The 19,866-nt window shown below is 44.0% G+C and overlaps 1 long non-coding RNA gene across 3 annotated transcripts; it reads right to left on the reverse strand.

Moving 5' to 3' along the window:
- Positions 1-321: 321 nt before the first annotated feature.
- On the reverse strand, positions 322-4,972 carry LOC110301684. Of its 3 annotated transcripts, none has more exons than XR_002378730.2 (5): positions 4,901-4,972; positions 3,765-3,846; positions 3,115-3,513; positions 760-829; positions 322-413 (listed from the first exon to the last, which is right to left on the reverse strand). It is a non-coding gene; the product is annotated as an uncharacterized LOC110301684 (long non-coding RNA). The 3 variants fall into 3 exon arrangements; XR_003837597.1 differs by lacking the exon at positions 4,901-4,972 and adding an exon at positions 4,471-4,501; XR_003837594.1 differs by lacking the exon at positions 4,901-4,972 and having other exon boundaries at positions 3,765-4,451.
- Positions 4,973-19,866: the final 14,894 nt, after the last annotated feature.

Below are 19,866 nucleotides of genomic sequence, written 5' to 3' on the forward strand. Positions count from 1 at the left end.
CCTACATGAACCGGGTATTTCTGGAAGGCAGGCTGGGGCTGAAAGAGACTTAGACTTCGAGAAAAGAATGATGAAGCCAAGACAAATTTTTCTGACCAAGGCCCGAGAGTTTACTAAAAGACTGTGCTTATAAGGGGGAAGGCCCACCCTCTCACCCCGCCCCCACCAGTCCATCCTTGGTGCTTGGAGCCAGCCTGTAGGTGATGTGCAGGATAGGATGTGTCTCCAGGAATGTCTCAAGGGTCTCTCAGCAGGTAGCAGAGTCTCTCAGAGAAGAGCAGTGGTAGTTGACATAACAATATAGCCATCTAAGTCAGAAGGCTACACCCCAGGTGATCTCATAGTCAGTAGTAGCAAAGTCTGAATCAGCCTGCTTCAAGGCTGGGGGAGGCTGCAGTATGGAGTTGGAGCTTCTGGAAAGCAAGTTCAGGGGAAGTTACTAAGACAGAGCCCTGGAGATGGAAGTTACTAAGACAGAACCCTGGAGATGGAATTACTGCCCCCCTGAGAGGACCCATCAGAGAGCTTGTGTTCCTTCTCTCCACTGTCTGAGGACAAGGGGACTCATGAACTTCATATCAAGAACAAAGTCTCCTCCAGCCTGAACTCTCCAGGACCATGCTGGGGTTTTATAATAAATCCACAGCCTAGAGCTGGGAGAGGTAGGTTCTGCCATTTAAACCACCCACTCTGTGGTTATGATATGGTAACCCAAGTGATAAAGACAAACAGAAATGTAGCAGGTTGACAATGGATTACCCTGAAAGACACCACCAGTTGACATCACCAGCGCAAGGAGATTCTCAGCACGGTGCTCCTCCTGACCTGCCTGGGAAGAGCACAAGGGGGCTTATGGGCCGCCTCAAGCCTCCCCACAAATCATAACCTCTATCTAACCTTCAGGAAACATTGATCAGTCTAGGCTGAGAGACATTTTACAAAATAGCTAATACTTCTCAAACATGTTGATGTCATGAAAGACAAAACAAAGTAACAAACTAGGACAACTAGAAACACCTGAAAAAACTCTTTATATCAGCTAACTCAGTTGTATCTGAATTTTGGTTATTTTACTACATTTATGAAAGGTGACAACATTTGGGGAAACCTCACAAAAGATAACTAAGAATTCTCCTTACCATTTTGCAACTTTTGATAATTAGGAGATTGTTTCAAAATGAAAAAAAATAATTTTAATATTATCCCATTTGTGTGCATATATATGTGAAGGGGCAATACATGTACCACTGCATGTGTGTGAAAGTCAGAGGACAATTTGAGAGAGGTGGTTCTCCAATCTATCATATGGATCCCAGGAACTGAACTAAGTCACTAAGCATTGGTGGCAGGTGCCTGTACCCACTGAGCTATCTCATCAGACCAAAGAAATCATCTCTAATTAAAAATTCAAATGACAGTGTTATAAACATACTATTCTTTCACACACATCTTCTATTTCTTAGCTGAAAATTGCATCCTAAGTTGAAAATGCTAACGCATCTATCTTCTCTAGGAATGAAAATGCTAGCCTATTCTTTTGTCCATACATCTACACCCTAAAAGCTGAGGAAGAGTTGAGACTACCTTGGTGGTTTAAAGGATCCCAGTGCACCGTGTATGGTTTTGCTAGTCAGAGACCTCTGTGCTGGATAAGAATGGCAGGATGCACCACTCTATCCTGTTACAACCCAGATCTTTCTCCATTTGCTACTCTAACCGACTTCTTTAACAAGAACTCAAACAAGGAATCCTGATCCCCACAGCCACGCTTATTTAAACTCTTTCCCTTCTGAAGTCCATGTTCCTCATCATTGAAACACTGTCATCCAAGCACTACACTATGACAAGTACTTCACCAATTGTATGACATTCCCTCCACATGTTTAGTGATCAAAAACATAAGCATCAAACACAATAAATGCCTGGGTTTGCTGCTGAAGTTGGTGGGGGAGTGAAAGCACTGGCTAAGGTGAGAACTTTGCCACTAGGACGCCCTTTCCTTATCTCAGGAAGGACTTAATGGAAACAAAATATTAAGGAAGGGAAGGCTAGGAAGTTACGTTCACTTTTAGAGCCTACTGTAACAAATTTCTATGAACTTATTGGTATAAAGAACAGAAACTGTTTTGGGAAGCAGAAGTCAAAATCAGCAGCCCTGAGCCTGAGGCCCTATAAAATTCTGTTCTTGCCTGACTGTGGGACCGTGAAAGGCAGTTTTCTGGTTGAGCTAGGTTTAAACCCCAGAGACCCAGCAGGTGTTCCTGCAAAGTACAGAAGGCGTTTGCCACTCTCCCAGACACTAGGCTCCTAACATGAGGCCTCAGCTCTCCATAATTCTGTGGCCGTCAGTCACATAGGGCGATGCCCCAAACCCCTCCACAGGTAGAGGACATGACTACAGATCACATAGCCTCAAGACAGATCTCCATTTTAATGAGGTAACTAAAGGCCTGAAGGGTGTAGCCAATTAAGCTCTCCTTCCCAGACACTCCTACCTGCAGAAGGTATTTAACTTCAGGCCCTCCCTGAGAAAGGGGGTATGGTTTTACTGATCATAACTCTCCCGCTATGACAATAAATGCTTTAAAACAATGGACTGCCCCCTTCTCATCGGGATCTGCCATGGGGAGCAATGGAGCAGGTTTTCCTCTAAAGAGCCACATCTAGTCTCCTGCAGAAGGCCTCCCTGTGCTCTCAGCCACAGTCTCCACCAAGCCAAGGACTCTCGTCCCTGTGGGACCTAGCAGGAGCTCTCTCCTCCTGCTCTTTTCCCTTCAGCCCCAGGCCAGAGCCAGCCCCGCAGGCCCCACTCCATTCTCAGCTCTTCTGAGGCATCTAGTGAGAACCTGTCGTCCTCAGCCTCCATGTGGCCAAGGGACCCATGAGCCCAACTCTGGCAGTTCTGCAGGGACCTCAGACTGTACTTCCCCACCCCAGGAGTAAGGACCTGTGGCTTCTCACAGCCCAACACCCACCTGGTGGCAGCATGTGGTGAGCACAGTAAAACTTCCTGCATCCCACCCAGTGACCCAAGCCGTGGGCCAGATAAGGGAGACCATCTTTAACCCATACCTGACCTTGATCTGGTGGCTGCCAGCTTCCCTTGATTCATACCTGCGTAATCCAGTCTCTGCCTTAACATCCATGTCACCTTCTCTTATGTCATGGCAATCTCCTTTGGCCTCCTCAGGAAGACACACAATCAACTGAAGGTCTACCAGATAACCTAGAACAATCTCTCCACATCAAGAATATCTACTTAATCATATCTATAAAAAAATTCTTCTGTTCTCAGTAACAATGCCAGTCCTAGAGATTAGTGTCTGGCTTCCTTGGGAGCCATTGTCCAACCTTCTCCAGAGAGCCATTCCTTTCAAAGGGAGCAATGTTCAAAAAAGCCTTTCAATCCAGTCAACAGATAAGGAGGCTGCAGTCCTGTTGCTGACGTTGCCTCTGTCTGAGACTCTGAAGGAAAAGTCCTGACTAGAAGGTGAGAGACAGTTAGCAGGAAATCTGGAAGAGAAAACAGTGTAGTCACCAAGGGAAGCCCAGGAACGATGACATCAGCTCACAAGGATGCTACACAGGAACTAATCATGCTGATACCGCCACCAGGCCACCTGAGCCCCCTGCCCTCCCGCCAATGTCTCCAGGAGTCACACCTAAAGATCCAAGTAAAGGCACTGACAGCAACACCCTCCCGCTGCACCCCCCACTCGACCCCTGCCCCACCCCCCACCCACCCAACCCCTAGTTCTACTTACTTTGATTGTATTCTCCTGGCACACTGCAATTTGCAACTCTGCCTCATTCTGCTTTTTCCACAAAATGGTCGTCTCATTCTTTCTGTAGTTGAGAAGGAATGACTGATTAAAATTAATCTTCTAGGGACTGGAGAGATGACTCATTGGTTAAGAGCACTGGCTGCCCTTGTGAGTACCAGGTTTGATTCTCAGCATCCACATGGTAGCTCACAAGAGTCTATAACTCTAATTCTAGGCAATCCAGTGCCTTCCAAAACACAGGCCTACATTCAGGCAAAACACTTATTCACATAAGATAAAACAGTAGTCATCGTCGTCGTCGTCATCTCTCTATAGTGACCACCTGCATCAACCGTGTTTATCCAATACGAAGGTCAGCATCTCTGTGATCCAAGGAGAGGTGAACAATGTGGCAAAGACAAACTGTTATGATTTCCTTAAACCCCCTGGGGGCGGGACCTAAAATTAAAGTTTTTGAGATTTATGAATCTGAACTCTTTACTACATCAGGTTAAGTGCTATGTGATATCCTCCCGGGGAGAGATTAGGAGCAGCCACCAGTCCCGGTTGTAGGGAGACTAGGAAATTCGAGGAGCTGGTTTGGAGAATCTTCCACAGCTCTGGCTGCTTCTCCACACCCCAGCCCAGCACGGTGACTCATCTCTTTTCAGACCACCTGAGTTTAAATCTCTGCTCCAACACTTACCAATTGTAAGGTTTGCTTTACAAGAATATAATTGTGTGTGTGTGGGGGGGGGGGGAGGCGTTGAGTGAAAAAGCACATGTGTTATCAATTAACTTCTTGGGACCACAGTCTTTACTGTAGTTTGGACTACAGTCCAACCATTGACCTCAGTGTCTTCTATTCTGTCAGTGTGGTTAATGTTCATAACCAACTGACCAATAAGGGATATGATCCTGAATGACCTGAAGTAGATCTGATTCAGGTAACAAAAAAAAAAAAAAAAACCTTAAGAGCCAGGTTGGGTAATCTCAGAGGAAGAAGGAATTCTACCTATGGGCAGTAGCTTCAATTCATGTTGAGTGTTTTAGCTCCGCCTGCCTAACAGCCTAACCTATGGACGCCTCCAGACACATATACAGATTCCTGATGGTTGGCTCCTTAATAAATATACCTCCTCCGGGGACGCTGATGCAGCTTGACAGCTCAGAGCTGTCTCTGCTCTTTCTGTAGATGGCACGTGGAATGGTACTATCATGGCAGTGCTACAGTTCCTTAACAGAGTTCTAGAATTTTCCTGTGTTGTCTCAGTCCCCATGTTCTATCCCTCCGACTCCAGCCAGGACATTCTATCTTATCAGACCACAGTGGCTCGTTTGATTAAAAAAAAAAAAAATGTAGCCACCAAAAATACTCCATGTAGACAAAACAAAGCCACCCGATATAATTGATGCATCCTAATAACGAACACATTCCCTGGGAAAACACTCAACACCTGGATTCTGTTTGCTTTGCTTTTTGAGGTAGTTGATCACTATATAATCCACATTGGCTGTGATCCTCCAGCCCCTGCCTCCCAGCTGCTAGGATTACCATCATACCCTGCTAGAAATACATCTTTTATTGGTGATTATTAGCCTGAAAAAAAAAGCTTTATCCTTTGACTAATTAGTTCAAATCCATATTTAGATTGTATTAGTATTTTAATTGTATATATTTATTGGGTGAATTATGATAATGCAGTAGATGTAAACAATGAATGCTGATCAAACAGGTGAACAAATGCATCTTTTAAAATGTTTTGGATTAATATGAAACACTGAGCACAGTTATGAGGTACATTTTAGATTGTTTTTCTTTTAATGTCTAAAGATCACATTGTCCTTCAGTACAGTATGCTGTTTTAATGCTTTTCCAAATACATTAGTTTTCACTTCTTCTTCCACTGCATTTTCCATTTCATATGATATAATTCTTTTGGTAAGATTTATTTTTTACTGTATGTGTGTGGGTATGTCTGTGTAGAGATATGTGCATATATGTGTATATATGTCCATGGAGGTCAGACACATCAGATCGCTGAAGCTGTTCTTACAGGTCATTGTGAGGCACCTGTCATGGGAGCTGGGTCCTCTAGAAGAATATTGAGTGCTCTTATCTGCTAAGTCATCCATATTCTCTATGACAGAATTCTTTAAACCCCATAAAGATATCTGCATGATTCACTTGTGCCTCTACTAATAGCTATTTTTAATCTTTTTCTGGGCTGGAGAGATGGCTTAGCAGTTAAGAGCACTGACTGCTCTTCCAAAGTTTCTGAGTTCAATTCCCAGCAACCACATGGTGGTTCACAACCATCTGTAATGATATCTGACACCCTCTTCTGGTGTGTCTGAAGACAGCTACAGTGTACTTACATATAATAAATAAATCTTTGGGCTGGATCAAGCAGGGCTATTGTGAAAAGAAAAAAATTCTGCATATGTATGTTTTATCTACATGTATTTTGTGTAGCACATGTACGTCTGGTGCCAGCAAAGTCTTTAAAAGGTCATTGGGTCGACTGGAACTGGAGTGTGGGTGATTGTGAGATGCCATATGGGTGCTGGGAATAGAACTCTGGTCCTCTGGAAGAGCTGCCAGTAGCAGCTTCCCACCTCTATTAAAAGCTTTTTATATCTACAGCGGCTTCAAGTTTGCAGCAGAAAGCAACCAAATAAACCAGTTAAGCCAAATGAAATCACATTTTCCGTTTGCCTCTAATACTTCACCAAAATCTGAATTAGATCACAGAGTACTCTCCCCTTTCTAATCGTCTCCATCTCTTCCTGATGGTTTTGCCTTTCAGGAACGGATGTCTTATTGCTCTGTCTGAAAAGCGTCTATCCAGCACCTACCATAAGCAACAACTGCTTGTCACACTTCTGTTCTCATGGGGTGAACAGTTATTAGTGAAACACTAATTACTATAATAGTAGTGCATCACAAAGAACTGTCACTGGAAAGGTGACCACTGTCATCAGAGTGTTCCAACAACACCGAGTCTGTGATGAGAAAGAAGAAGGTCTCCTCTGACTGGGATAGATGGATGAGTAAACAGAGAGAACGTAAGCCAGAGGTAGCTTCTGAGACAATTCTTAAGGAATGCCTAGAATTTACTAAGCTGGGTGGGGTCATTTCAGAGGATGAAATCCATTCACAAGCCCTAGAGATGACTTGCTCTAATTGAATTAAGTAACACCCAGACAGACATTTGCCTGAGGACATGTGACTAGTTCATGGCTGTAAGGACTTCAAGAGAAGCCAGAAACCTTAGTAGTTGACAGAGCAATGGCTGTCTATGGCTACAGCATTCCTTCTAGTTACATGATGGGACAAGATTTGAATTGCTAGACCTTCCAGCAACAGCCAACAAGGCTAAACTTGATCAAAAAATACCTGTTGATTCTTCACTCTCAGAAGCCCAGGATGCAGTCGTTCATCCTTCATCTGCCTCCAGCCTGGAATCCAGGCTTTGCACCAGCCCCACTCAGTCTCCACCCTCCTTTCCTGGGCCGTCCAGTGTTGTGGCCTGCCCGCAGTCCACAACACGAACGGTTCAACTGAGAATGGCAGTTCAGGCTGAAAAGAGAGGAATCTAGACGGGGCGGAAGAAAGAATGGAGCCAAGACAACATACATTCTGTTCAAGGCTCAATTTTACTATTTTCAGACACTCAGTTATAAAGGAAGGGGGAGGGAACCCAACTTCCCGCCAAGTAACTCAGGGTCCAGTACAGGACGAACACGAACACGTGTGTGCCTCCAGGCAGCAAAGGCAGGTTCCAGCAGTGGGCGTGGCAGGACGAATGAGCCGGTAGCTCCACCTTTGAGCAAGCAGGTTCCAGGCTGGGGGAAGGGAGGCCACAGTCCAGAACTGTCAGTCTGCCTTCACCTTTTCTAAGTGATTCCATCATCTTCTTTCCTCCACTGAAACTTTGGGTGCAAAGCTTAACTCTCTGCTTTTTGTGTGTCTCCATTGATCTCCAGGTGATCTCACCTGGCTCTCCGGTGTCCAGCCCTGTGATAACAAAGGTTCTCAACTGAGCGAACCTCTTGATGCTTTAAATCCCAATCAACGGGGAGTCACAGCATAAGCAATGCTGCACCGGTTCAAAGCAATCCCCTCTGTAACTGTGCATCCTGAGGTCATACCCCAAGGCTCGTTCATATTCCCCTCCGCCCTCCACAGAGCTTTATGCCCAGGAGAAGTAGCCATAGACTCATCCAAGAGTCATCCTCACATCCCATTTTGAGGCTCTTGAAGACTCCCCCTGAGGTGCCCACTTCCTGCCACAGAATGAATGGCCTTTTTCCACAGCTGCCTCTCCTTTGCACGGCGCTCCTAACTCTGTGTGTCAGACCCTCGATTACCCAGTAAGTTTCATCTTACATTACTGTGTATATCTCTTTTCTGTGAGCTACTTTTTCTCCTCACCCCCAACCCAGTTCATACACAGCCTCATAACAAATTCATAGAGCACTGTAATATGAAAACAGTTTATTTTTTGGAACAGACAATACAGAAAAAATTTGGTTTGACCATAATAAATACTTTATAGCTATGCATATAAATAGCACCAAATGTTATTATTGCTTTTCTCTTGTTTTCAATCTATTATGATGTCACATTCCAAACAAGAGGTTATTTTTATAGGATGGGCAAGGTGAGAATTTGAAATACCACATATTTCCCAAAGACGCTGCTGTTCATTGACTACTGTTTTTAACCTTGAACATGAAATTCAAACTTCTAAGGAGACAAAATTATATAACTCTAAACAAAACAAATAACGCAAAGGATTCTAACATGATTGGTTTTTTGGTATTGGGGTTTTTTTGTTTTGTTTTTTGTTTGGGGGGTTGTTTTTGTTTTTGTTTTGCAATGATTCCCAACCCCCAGTAATGTATTTCTTTCTCTAGCTATTCCTAAGTAGGTTAGAGCTGGCATGATGTCCTGTACCTACAACTGTAGGTTGTAGTTTCTGTGGATGGAAAGGCTCAGAAAGAAGAAGTTAGGCTAAAACTAACAGGCCAGCCTAGGCAACACAGCAATCAGTTCCTTAAAAAGAGGGGGGAGGGATATATATTTTTAAGTTGGATTCTAACTTCTCAGATAGGTTGAGAGACAGCTGAAGTAATATAAGAAGAAAAATCCTATCTCATGTTGTCAATGAATGGCTCTCTGCTAACCAGTGCACCTGGTGCAAGGTTCTTCTTTTTTTGGGTTATGAATTATTTATTTATGACCTTTAGTAAGTCCCAGACATTGCCTCATTACTGTCTCATGCAAGAACTATGCCATGCAAGGAATTCTATTGCAATCTGTTTCCCCCATTAGGGTGGTATGTGTGTTAAGGGCTAGAGTGGTGTAATTAAATGATCTGTTCAAGTCAGTGCTTTAAAACAGTAAGTCTGTGGTTCGTAGATGTTGGTTTCTGTTTGCTAATTCTGAGACACCAGGAGAAACAAGTGTTAGGCAGTCAGATTCCTGAGTCTTACTGGCCATCATGAGGCTAGACATACACAAGAGATCCCGGAAACAGTTGTGGTCCAAAGTTGGATGCCTTAAAAGGTCAAGGGAGGTGAAGATTTGTTATCTGATATTATACTAGCTAGTTACTTCATTTTTGCAGTTAAGATATATTCTTGAGCCAGTTAGCCAGTGAACTGTTATAGAGGCAAGAATGGTCCTGAAGGCAGACTTCTATTTCCGGCTCAATTCCACATCACACAAGTTATTTAGTATTAGAAAAAAAGAATTATTCTTCTGAGAATCAGGGTATTAATGTGTCACCTAACAGACTTTTAGTTTGATTTAATGATGCATGTACATGCATAGACCCTGGTCTCCTTCTTTGTTGTTCTGGTGTTTGGTTGTTTGGTATGGCTTGGTTTGGCTGAACTTGGCTTTGGTTTGAGGTATTTTCAGACCTTGTCTGAGCTGGAACTCATCATTTCCTGTCTCAAACATCTGAGTGCTGGGATGGCGGGCATGCACAACCAAGCTCAGGACACAGCCTTGCTTCTAAGGAATATCTGTTCTTCCTCTCTGAACAACCTTTGCTGACAATCACTGGTAGATCCCACCTAAACACAAAGGATAACTGAGTCACTTGGGTCCCCCAGTTCTCAACCTGTGGGTCGAGACTCCTTTGGGGGTTGAATAAAGTGGAAATTTCTGGTTTCTTTGGAGACTTGGGTTATAATGATGTTCTGCTGGGGCAGTCAGGTGAAAAGACGTTTTGCTATAGCAAACATGTGAAAGGGCACTGATGTTTAGAAAGAATATAAGTATGACCCCACAGACAGTGGGAGCTCGAGCATTGGTTCACTTTGTACCTCCTCGCTAGCCTTTGCTGATGACACACATGTATTGGTTTGCCTCACATTGTGCTGCTGAGCTTCGCTTGTGGTGACTTCCAATCATGCTCACCTCTTAATTTTTCCAATCTTCTTCCTCAACAAAATACTGACCACTCCCCATCTCACTCCTGCATTGAAACTTTAGAGGAACTATTACCTCATCCTTCACACATACAGGAGGGCACATTGCTTCAGGTCATCTATACCTGGTATACAGATAGCAGCTCCTTTTTACATGAAGGGGCCAGAAGATCTGGCTATGCCATAGTATCAGACACGGGTGGTGGAGGCACAGGCGCTTCCTGCCCATACCACCAGTCACCAAGCTGAACTAATCGCCCTTACTGTGCCTTTTAACTGGCACAGGGAAAATCCCTCAACATCTACACAGATTCCAAATATGCTTTTCATATCCTCCTGTCCCAGGCTGCTATCTGGAAGGAGCGCAGGTTACTTACCACAAAAGGAGGATCAGTAACTAATGCAAACTAAATTATGGCCATGCTAAAGGCCTCCCATCTCCCCACAGCTATTGGGATTGTCCACTGTAGATCCCACCAGATGGATGACTCTATTGTCTCCAAGGGAAACAACCGAGTCAATGAGGCAGCTAGAGCTGCGGCCCTTAGAGGCCTAGACTTGTCTCATCCTCCCCAGGACATTCTCACTACAACCTACCTCTCCACCTTCATCCCCTGACACCCACCAAACTCTGTCCTGTCTTTACCAACTCTTTCATCCTAATAGCGAAACCTTGTCTTCTTTTGTTAAGACCCACCTACAGCCTACTCCTGACCCACCTACAGACCCACCTACAGCCTACTCCTGACCCACCTACAGACCCACCTACAGCCTACTCCTGAGGACTTATGCTTCTTACAACCTATCACTGCTTCTTGCAAAATCTGTCAGATGTCTGACTCCAACTCAAGGTATCATAGCACCCCCTCTTCCTACCCATCAGGCTAGAGGTTCCCTTCCTGGAACTGACTGTCAACTTGACTTTACCCACATGCCCACTGTCAGATGTGCCAAGTACTTCCTGGTCTTTGTGAACCCCTTCTTGGGGTGGGTAGAGGCATTTCCCACAACTAACAAAAGGGCTCAAACAGTCTCTGGTCTCCTCCTCCAAGAGATCATCCCCCTGTTTGGTGTCCCAGCCTCTCTCCAATCAGACAATGGTCCCGAATTTACTTCTCAAGTTTCTAAAATCCTAGATAAGACCCTAGACATCCCTGGCATTTTCACATTCCCTACCACCCTCAATCTTCAGGTAAGGTAGAAAGAACTAACCTTTCTTTACAAACCATTCTTAAACCACTCTTGTTAAGCTGTCACAAGAACTTTACCTTGATTGGATAAAACTCCTACCTCTGGCTCTTTTCAGGCTATGAGCTCTCCCCAAGCGACCTCTCCTCATCTAGCCCTTTGAACTCATGTATGGGCATCCAGTCCTAACTCTTGGTCTTTCACCTAAGTGTTCTCCCCTCCCAGACCATCACTCACCCCATTACTTTGCCACCTCCGTTCTCTCCTATGGAACTTTGCTGACCACCATCTACCTCAGCCACACACTGTCTCCTATCCACTGCCTGTCAACGTTGGAGACCAGGTCCTTCTATTCCCTCCAGATCATCAGCCCTCACCTCTCTCTCCCAAATGGCAGGGCCTTTTTAAGGTAATCCTCATGACCCCTACAGCTGCTCGAGGGATTCTCTCATTGGGTCCATCTGTCTCACCTCAAATCTTTCATTCCTCTACCTAAAAATGACTCTTCTTCATACACATTGACTTTACCAGGACTGTGCTCTGTTAAGTTCCAGAAGATGTTGAGACCACCCATCTTGTCCCCAATCCCAAAATATGAGACTCTACTCCAGCAGCCGAGATCGACCTCACTGGATTGGACATGGGTTTTTCATCCTCCCCCTGCTGTTCCTTTCCTTCCAGGGCAGCCCTTACATCTGGAGATTCAAAGTCCAAGAAACCCCCACAAATAACAAACAGTCTTTCCAAATACAGTCAGTAAACTGCTCCATAGCTAGATGTCAGGAACAGATCTAAATCGCTATCATCCCTGTATCTGTTACCCCATCTAAACATGATGGTCTCTATACTTGCTTTCTCTTTGACCAGATAAAAGATTATTGTAGAAAATGACCAGATAGATATGGAGGTTGCTCATATTGGTCTTGACAGATACATGTGCTAGGCTCACGGACCAATCATTTCTTCTATCAACACAAGACACTCTTTTTCTACATACAAGACCCATGGGATTCCAGGTGGGAGACAGGAGTTGTTGGTAAGCTCTACCATAAAAATGAACCTGGGTCCCCAGTAAGTACCATCCATATCCAGAGAAAATATGTCTCAGTTGCCCAAACCCTAGATATCGGGAAAGTAGGGGAGATAATCACTCCTCCAAGGTCCTTACCTCTTTGACATCACCCCTCATAAATGACACTAACTTGTCATTTCGCCTTTTGCTGAAAACCTTGACCTTGGCATACCAACTCCTTAGTGTCACCAGGCCTGGATGCTTTAAAGATTGCTGGTTATGTGTGTCCCCTAGAACTAACTCACAATAGTCACTACAGCATCTCCGGTGACACTGCCAAGTAACCTTACCTCACCCTTTGTCAGCTGCCCTGACTCCAATGGTACCATGACTCCATAGCTTTATTCCTCTCTTTGGCATGGCAAATTGTTTGAAGACCTCTGGGACATGTTCTGTAGGAACACTAAGTTCCCTAGACTGCAATAGAACCATAACTCTTGATATATCATCTCTGCCACAATGCCCTGCAGTCCAGAACATGCCAATTCTTTGTGGCACTCAGGCATATCATCACCTACCTGCCAGCTGGTCAGGAGTTTACAAACCTTTTCCCTGAACTGGGAGTAATCCAGGGAAATGAGCCTCTGGCAATCCCAGTTGTGGATATGATAGCTGCCCAACATAAGAGGGCAGCTCAAGTCATGCCACTCTTGGTTGCTAGAGGAATAGCCATAGGTGCTGGTACTGGGATTGCAGGGATAAGGACTTCTATGACCTAATATGATACATTCACTTCCCAGTTTAAAAGCGATTTTCAAGAGATGACTGAACCTGTGCTTACTATCCAGAAACAGATGGATTCTTTGGCAGCCGTGGTGCTTCAGAACCGATGGCGGCTAGATGTCCTAACAGCTAAAGAAGGTGGTCTCTGCCTGTTCCTTCAAGAAAAATGCTGTTTCTACATCAACCAATCCAGGATAGTGAGAAATAAAAGCCAGGAGCTACAGTCAGACACAAAGAACTTCAGGGACCATGAGACCTCCAGTTCTGAGATTTTTGAAAGTCCTTTGTGGAAGTAGGATTTTGTAACACCTTTCCTAGTCATCTTCCCAGCATTATTATTTGCTCCCTGCCTCATTAATCTTGTTTCTACATTCCTTCAATGACAAACACAAAACATTCCTAACCAAACTATTAATCAGCTCCTGTTACAGGATTACCAGCCGCTGTCCACAGAGGAACCTGATGTGAACTTTTACCAAGTGGATCCTGAAGGTGAAAGTCAGCTACACCCCAAAATTGACAACACCCCTAGACAGAAGGAAGCAGATTAAGAGACACCATGCCTCATTCCCTTTTCACCATCAGCTTCCCCCTCCTCTTTTTTCTTCTCCTTATAATAATGAGAAGGGAGGTATGTTGGTATCAGGACCTCTGAAACCTGTGACATTACATAGGGGACAACATGACCTACACACCCATTGCCAAGACAACAGCCACCATATTCCCAGAATCCATTGCGCTCACCTCCCATCTTTACCTGTGACCATGTCACCATTCATATATATAAGAGGAATGTCCCCCCTTTCTTTCCACTGCCATCTTCCTTGCCCCTCTCTCTCCCAATAAACCTCTTACACGTGGGACTGTTTTGGCCTGTCATGCTATGTTCAGACAAGAGCTGCTATTCTAATATATCAAGTACATATGCTGCTAGCAGTAGTTTACTGTGAAAAATAGAAATTTGGGTAATTCTTACATTTTATTTTAAAAGTAATCTGTGTGTCTTACAGTGTATATAGATACTTCATAATGTTGTTCATAGATACTTCATAACTTAGCTAGCTAATGTGTGCGTGCGTGTGTGTGTGTGTGTGTGTGTGTGTGTGTGTGTGTGTGTGTCTGCACTTGGTTGCCAAGTCCTACTTGGCCATGTGGAAGGGAAGGAACAGTGTGACATGGTTTCCTGACCCCAGAACAGAGCCAGCAAGGCATGGGCCTTCACGAGTGTTGATGGATGCTGGGTATGAGGCTTGTTACTTCATGTTCCTCCTTCGAGAAATGTTCTCTCTGTTGAGGTTCTTGGGAAATATTCTCCCTGCCAAGGTTATCTGGGAAGGTCCTCTCTGCCAAGGTTAAGAACTCTATGACGATCAAAGACAGCCAGAGTCTGGGAGGTGAGGATGTGTCTCATGTCTCCGCAAAATGGTAGAACTGTGACCTTCAGGACAGCCCTTAAGGCTGTGGAAAAGAACACTGAAAATATGAGTTCAAGAAGATCTAATTTCTCAACTAGGCAAAATATAGGAATGCAATATGGATTGTATAAGGAACTTTGAAGATATAAAAGAGTAGGGGCACTGTGAGCTGGCTTGTCAGAAATGTACAAAGACAGGCAGATTCCAGAGTTCAAGGTCAGTCTAGGACACAGCTAGGTTAGGCACAGGTGTGGTAGGAATGGTGATAACATCTAGATTTCACCCAGCTAGTTTATCGATGTGTTTACAAAGGCAGGGAGATCTCTGGATTCATTTGCAGTGTTAAAAATAATGTGCTTGATGATCCCAGTCAAGGGGCTGGGATCTAGGGATGCTGATTCATGGAATAATCAAAAGGGAACCTGTGGTAAGGACTAAATCGATATGTAAATCAAAGACTGGGCTCTTGGTCTTTGTGAGATGAGCTATCCAAAGAGTTTTTAGAAGTTTTTTCCAGCATGAGAGCGCTGTCACAGGGCATCAGCTTGTAACCTGTGATTTGACCTTGAGTTGTTCTTTCAGTGTTCCCTGGCACCCCTTCCTCAGAACCCCTATCCAAGCCGAGGCTGGTCCTTGGCACATGCTTGTGTATGTGTATGTATGCATTCATTTGTGCAAATATATATGTACATCTCTGTGTGTGTGTGTGTGTGTGTGTGTGTGTGTGCCTGTGCACACACACACAAGCTGTGGTATACATAGAGGTCACAGGACAACTGTCACCAAATCTAACTTGGGTCAGAAGGCTGGGATGTAGCACCTTTACCAGCTAAGCCATCTTGCTGCCCATTGAAGCCATTTTTGAAAGAAAATTGTCTAAACACCTAATTCAGCTAAAAATAATAACAGAGGAAAACTTATAAACTAGTCCTTATCAAATGTTTAGAATAAAATTTTCAACATCTTTTGCTAAATATGAAGAACACACTATATTAATTACATAGTAGTAAGATAACAGGTAGCAAATGCACTGATGTGAATAAAATGATTTCAAGTTAACACCATCACTATTGTTACAGACAGAGCTCTAACTTAGTGACCCAGAGGCTGCTCAGTAATGTGTTAACACATTTCTACAAAGCCCTAGGAGCTTCTCATATCAACTCCGTGGGTAAGACGGCAAAAGGAGCCAGAGTGGATTGCACATTTGCTGAGCAATCTACTTAGCCTTAAGGCCAGCCAGTGTGCCAGTATTGAAGGGCTGCCTAAGAGAGTACAATAGAGTAATTTCCTTGCCTTTCATTATTTCATTCATATATATATATATATATATATATATATATATATATATATACATACACACACACACACAACTTTGAAGTTTATAGATGGTACCAGCCTAGGAGATAACAAACAAAATCCAAAAGAGTTAAGACCCCATATCTTGACAAGTTAGAATCCAGGATCAAAACCAGCTTAGAGAAGGGATAAGGAATCCAGTTTTCTCACTGGGATTTGCAAAAGCTCTTGGAGTCTTCACTGAGGAATTATGAGGCTTCTTTGGGCCCCATAGAAAACAAATCTCCAAGCAACCGGTTTTCCCTTTCGTTCATCTGCTTAACAATGATTAGTGTGAGTTTCCTTTGTGCACAAGGGGAAGAGTCTGAACAGCTCAGTAAGTCTAGAGTTCTGGTCACAAGGCATCTGATAGCTGAGGGTAAAGGAAAGTGCGTGCTATTCATTCCTGCTCTTAGCAGCCACTCTTACCACAGACAGGTTAGGCTACTTTTTTAAGGTCAAAAGACTAGTGGGGGATCCAGCTAGGAGTGTAGCTCAGGCTGCCTGTTTGTGGTGTGGGTACCCCTAGATGAACACTAAGAGGCACAACCTGAGTTTGATCCCTCAGGATCCAGAGAAAGGTGAGAGAGCTGATGCCCCATGCCATCCTCTGACCTCCATCTTTGCTGTAACACACATGCACACACACACACACACACACACATACAAACAAATAATAATAGTAATTATTTTTAAGAAAAGACATTTGAGCTGTTTGCTTTTGTGCAATTTACTGCAGAACCATGGAAGCCCTTAAGAGGCCCCAGAGTTAGAACAAAGCTAAACTCAGCCACTTGTGTCTAACAAACTAGGCAGAGGACTTAGTCACCTTCCCTGTCGGGAAAGGCTACAGCTGGAGGCATGTCAGACCACACAGGGAAATTACAAATGTGGACACCCTCCAGGAACACTTGAACCAGTACCACAACTACTCCAAGCTAATATCTGGAGATCTGTAGCCAAATGCTTAGCCATGTCTCCCAGCTGGGAGTAGGGGTCAGAATGACGATCCATCCCTTGGGTGCTCAAGCCGTCAACTTCACGGAGATAAACAGATCCTTTGAACGGAGACCAGCCTGGGATGGCAAGCACAAACCTCGGTAGAACTAGCTGTACTTCTGACAGCAAAACAGTATTAAACAAGGGCCATATTATGTTTGCAGACCTCAGGGCAAAGCCTGGCACACGTCCTCCAGTAGCCAGAGATCGGCGTTTACCAGGGAATGAGTAATTCAGAAAGAGGTTTGCAAACTGTAGTCCTAGACCAGATGGAAAAACAAGCTACTGGCTTCCATGGAGTACAAGCTTCAAACCTGGTGCCAGCAGTTGCCTCCTCCTCCACGATTGAGTTTGGGGAAAGAATGAGAATTATAGTGATCTGAATTACACAGACTTTCCAAAGCAGAGGAAGTCCTATCATGACATGAAAGAAGGTTTGTTTCCATCTTCTCTGGTTTATTAAGACGCTGCTTGATTGGCTCTCACACCCAGTGCTGTGCTCTCTGGGCACTGACTCAAGCAGGAAACAGGCACCACAGCCAGAAGAAAACAGTCTTCTGAATGAAATTAGCTTTTGTTTTCCTGTTCCCCATTGACCCTGATGGGCACTTATTCATGAAATACGGAAAAAGTAAAGGTTCAGAGTATCAGAGTATCAGCTGATTAAGTTGGAATGTGAGGCGAGATTGACAAACATACGCATAATGACAATGCTGATAAAAATCTAAAAGGACTTCTACAATAAAGACTTAAGTGATTTTTTTTTAATGGAAATGATTGATGAGGCTAGCAAGTTGGTTCAACAGATAGAGGCACTTGCCACCAAGCCTAATGACCTGATGACCCCGGGAGCCTACATGATGGAATGACAGACCTGAAAATATTCCATGACACAAACCTTCACACAAGCATGTATGCACAAAATACACACTAAGTATAAAGTAGGATGCAATAGCATACATCTTCTCAGAACATCCATCCCAATTATACCCCCGTCAATCTCCCTGAGGCTCTAACATTGTAGATATAAGAACTATCAAAACTCCTATGAACCGTACATATTTAAATGCCTTTAAATGGTGTTAACTATGACTCTCACTTCAGGTCAGCTATCTTTCTGCTGTGTCATTCACATGGTGAAAATCAAATCCACAGAAATTAAATGAACATCACTTATTCATCAAATGCTGTGAGAGATACGAATATCGGCGGTGTCTCGGAAGTTATAAAGAGAAAACATATAACCTTGTAAACCATCAAATTATAAGACTTAAATTGAGATTCTAATTAATAGAAGAATGATCATACAAGATCTGTCAAGACACAACTGTTTGGCCAAACAGCTGCTGTGTGCATGTTAGAAATGCCTAAAGGAATGTAGAGAATTCTCCCATTGCCTTTACAACAAGGTGTGCTAAGTATGTAATAAGTGGTATCAAATTCCAGCCCCAAAGCTTGCCAGGCATCAGAGCTGGTGATTACACAAACACCCAGCTCCATTCAGCTTCCTCTATAAAACCAGAGCAAACCCACCTCACAGGTGGCATGGAGAGAAAAGACTCCAGTCCCATACTCTCAGCAGATGGCCAGTGCTCAAGAATGATCACCACTATGCCTTTCTATGATTTAGACTGGAACAAAAAAATTTGGTGAGGTGTCATAACACTTTGACAAATGCAAACATACGTTTTTATTGCTTGGGTCTCCTGCATCCCATGGTGACTTCTAGGTCCCCCAAGCACAGTGAGTCCTATTGGGTTTCACTGATGGCCCTTGTGAGTGCTAAATCATCCAGTGGTGCTCCTGGATAAATGCAAATGTCCCTTGACTTAGCTCCTCTGAAAAGAATCTCTTTTCATTTCTGGCTTTCTCAAACCTAATTCCATTCTCAGCGGTACCACCCCTGCCAGGTGTCTGCTCATCACATCTGATAACCTCCTTAGCTCCTGCACAAGGAGCCCTTAACAAAGACATAGTCCCCTGCTGGCTTCCAACTGACTCATGAGTTTTGTGGTGTCCATTGTCACATGCACGTGGATAAAGCCTGCCATTTGTTCTAGAATTCCTTTCTGTAATTACTGGAGACACTATGTTCCATAGTGACACAGTTAATAAATTGTCCTAGTTGGGGGTACTACTGCTATCATGGAACACTATGACCAAAAGCAAGTTGGGCAGGAAAGGGTCCTTCCTTCTTACTCTTCATCATAGTCTGCCACTGAAGTGGGTCAGGACAGGGACTCAAGCAGGACTGGAACCTGGGGACAAGAGCTGTTGCAGAGGCCATGGAGAGATAATGCTTACTGGCTTGCTCAGCCCACTTTCTTATAAAACCTGGACCACCGGCCCAGGGATTACCCTGCCCACAATAAAGTGGACTCTCCCACATCAATCACTAATTAATAAACTGCCTTATATGCTTGCCTGCAGCCTGCTTTTATGGAGTCATTTTCTCAGTCAAGGCTCCCTCCTCTCAGGTGGCAATAACTTATGTCAAGTTGCCATAAAATACCAGTACAGAAATCTATCACCAATATCATTTATTTAAAGACCCTCCTCTCTGCTGATATGCAGGCAATGACTCTGGCCTAAAAACCATGAGGAAGAAAGAAGAAATAGTACTTTATAAACCAGTTCAAATGAGAAATGAAGTCCCGAAGTGGGTATGTCTTCTCTCACTTAATGGGAAGAACTTGTCATTCTTGTTTCAAAACACCAACATCCACTTCATACAGCCTGACACCTAGGCCTCAGTCTGACGCCTTTGTTTATTTATTCTACGGTTTCTACTGATGTCATTTGGAAGGGAAATGATCCAGCTGAGAGCACCATGACAAAGAAGGTTAGACCGAGGAGCACTTGACCTTGTTCAGCTATAGAGTGACCCATTGCTCCAACCTGGAGAGTGTCAGGGCCCGCC

This window comes from Mus caroli, chromosome 1, assembly GCF_900094665.2.
Source record: "Mus caroli chromosome 1, CAROLI_EIJ_v1.1, whole genome shotgun sequence".
Lineage (NCBI taxonomy): Eukaryota > Metazoa > Chordata > Mammalia > Rodentia > Muridae > Mus > Mus caroli.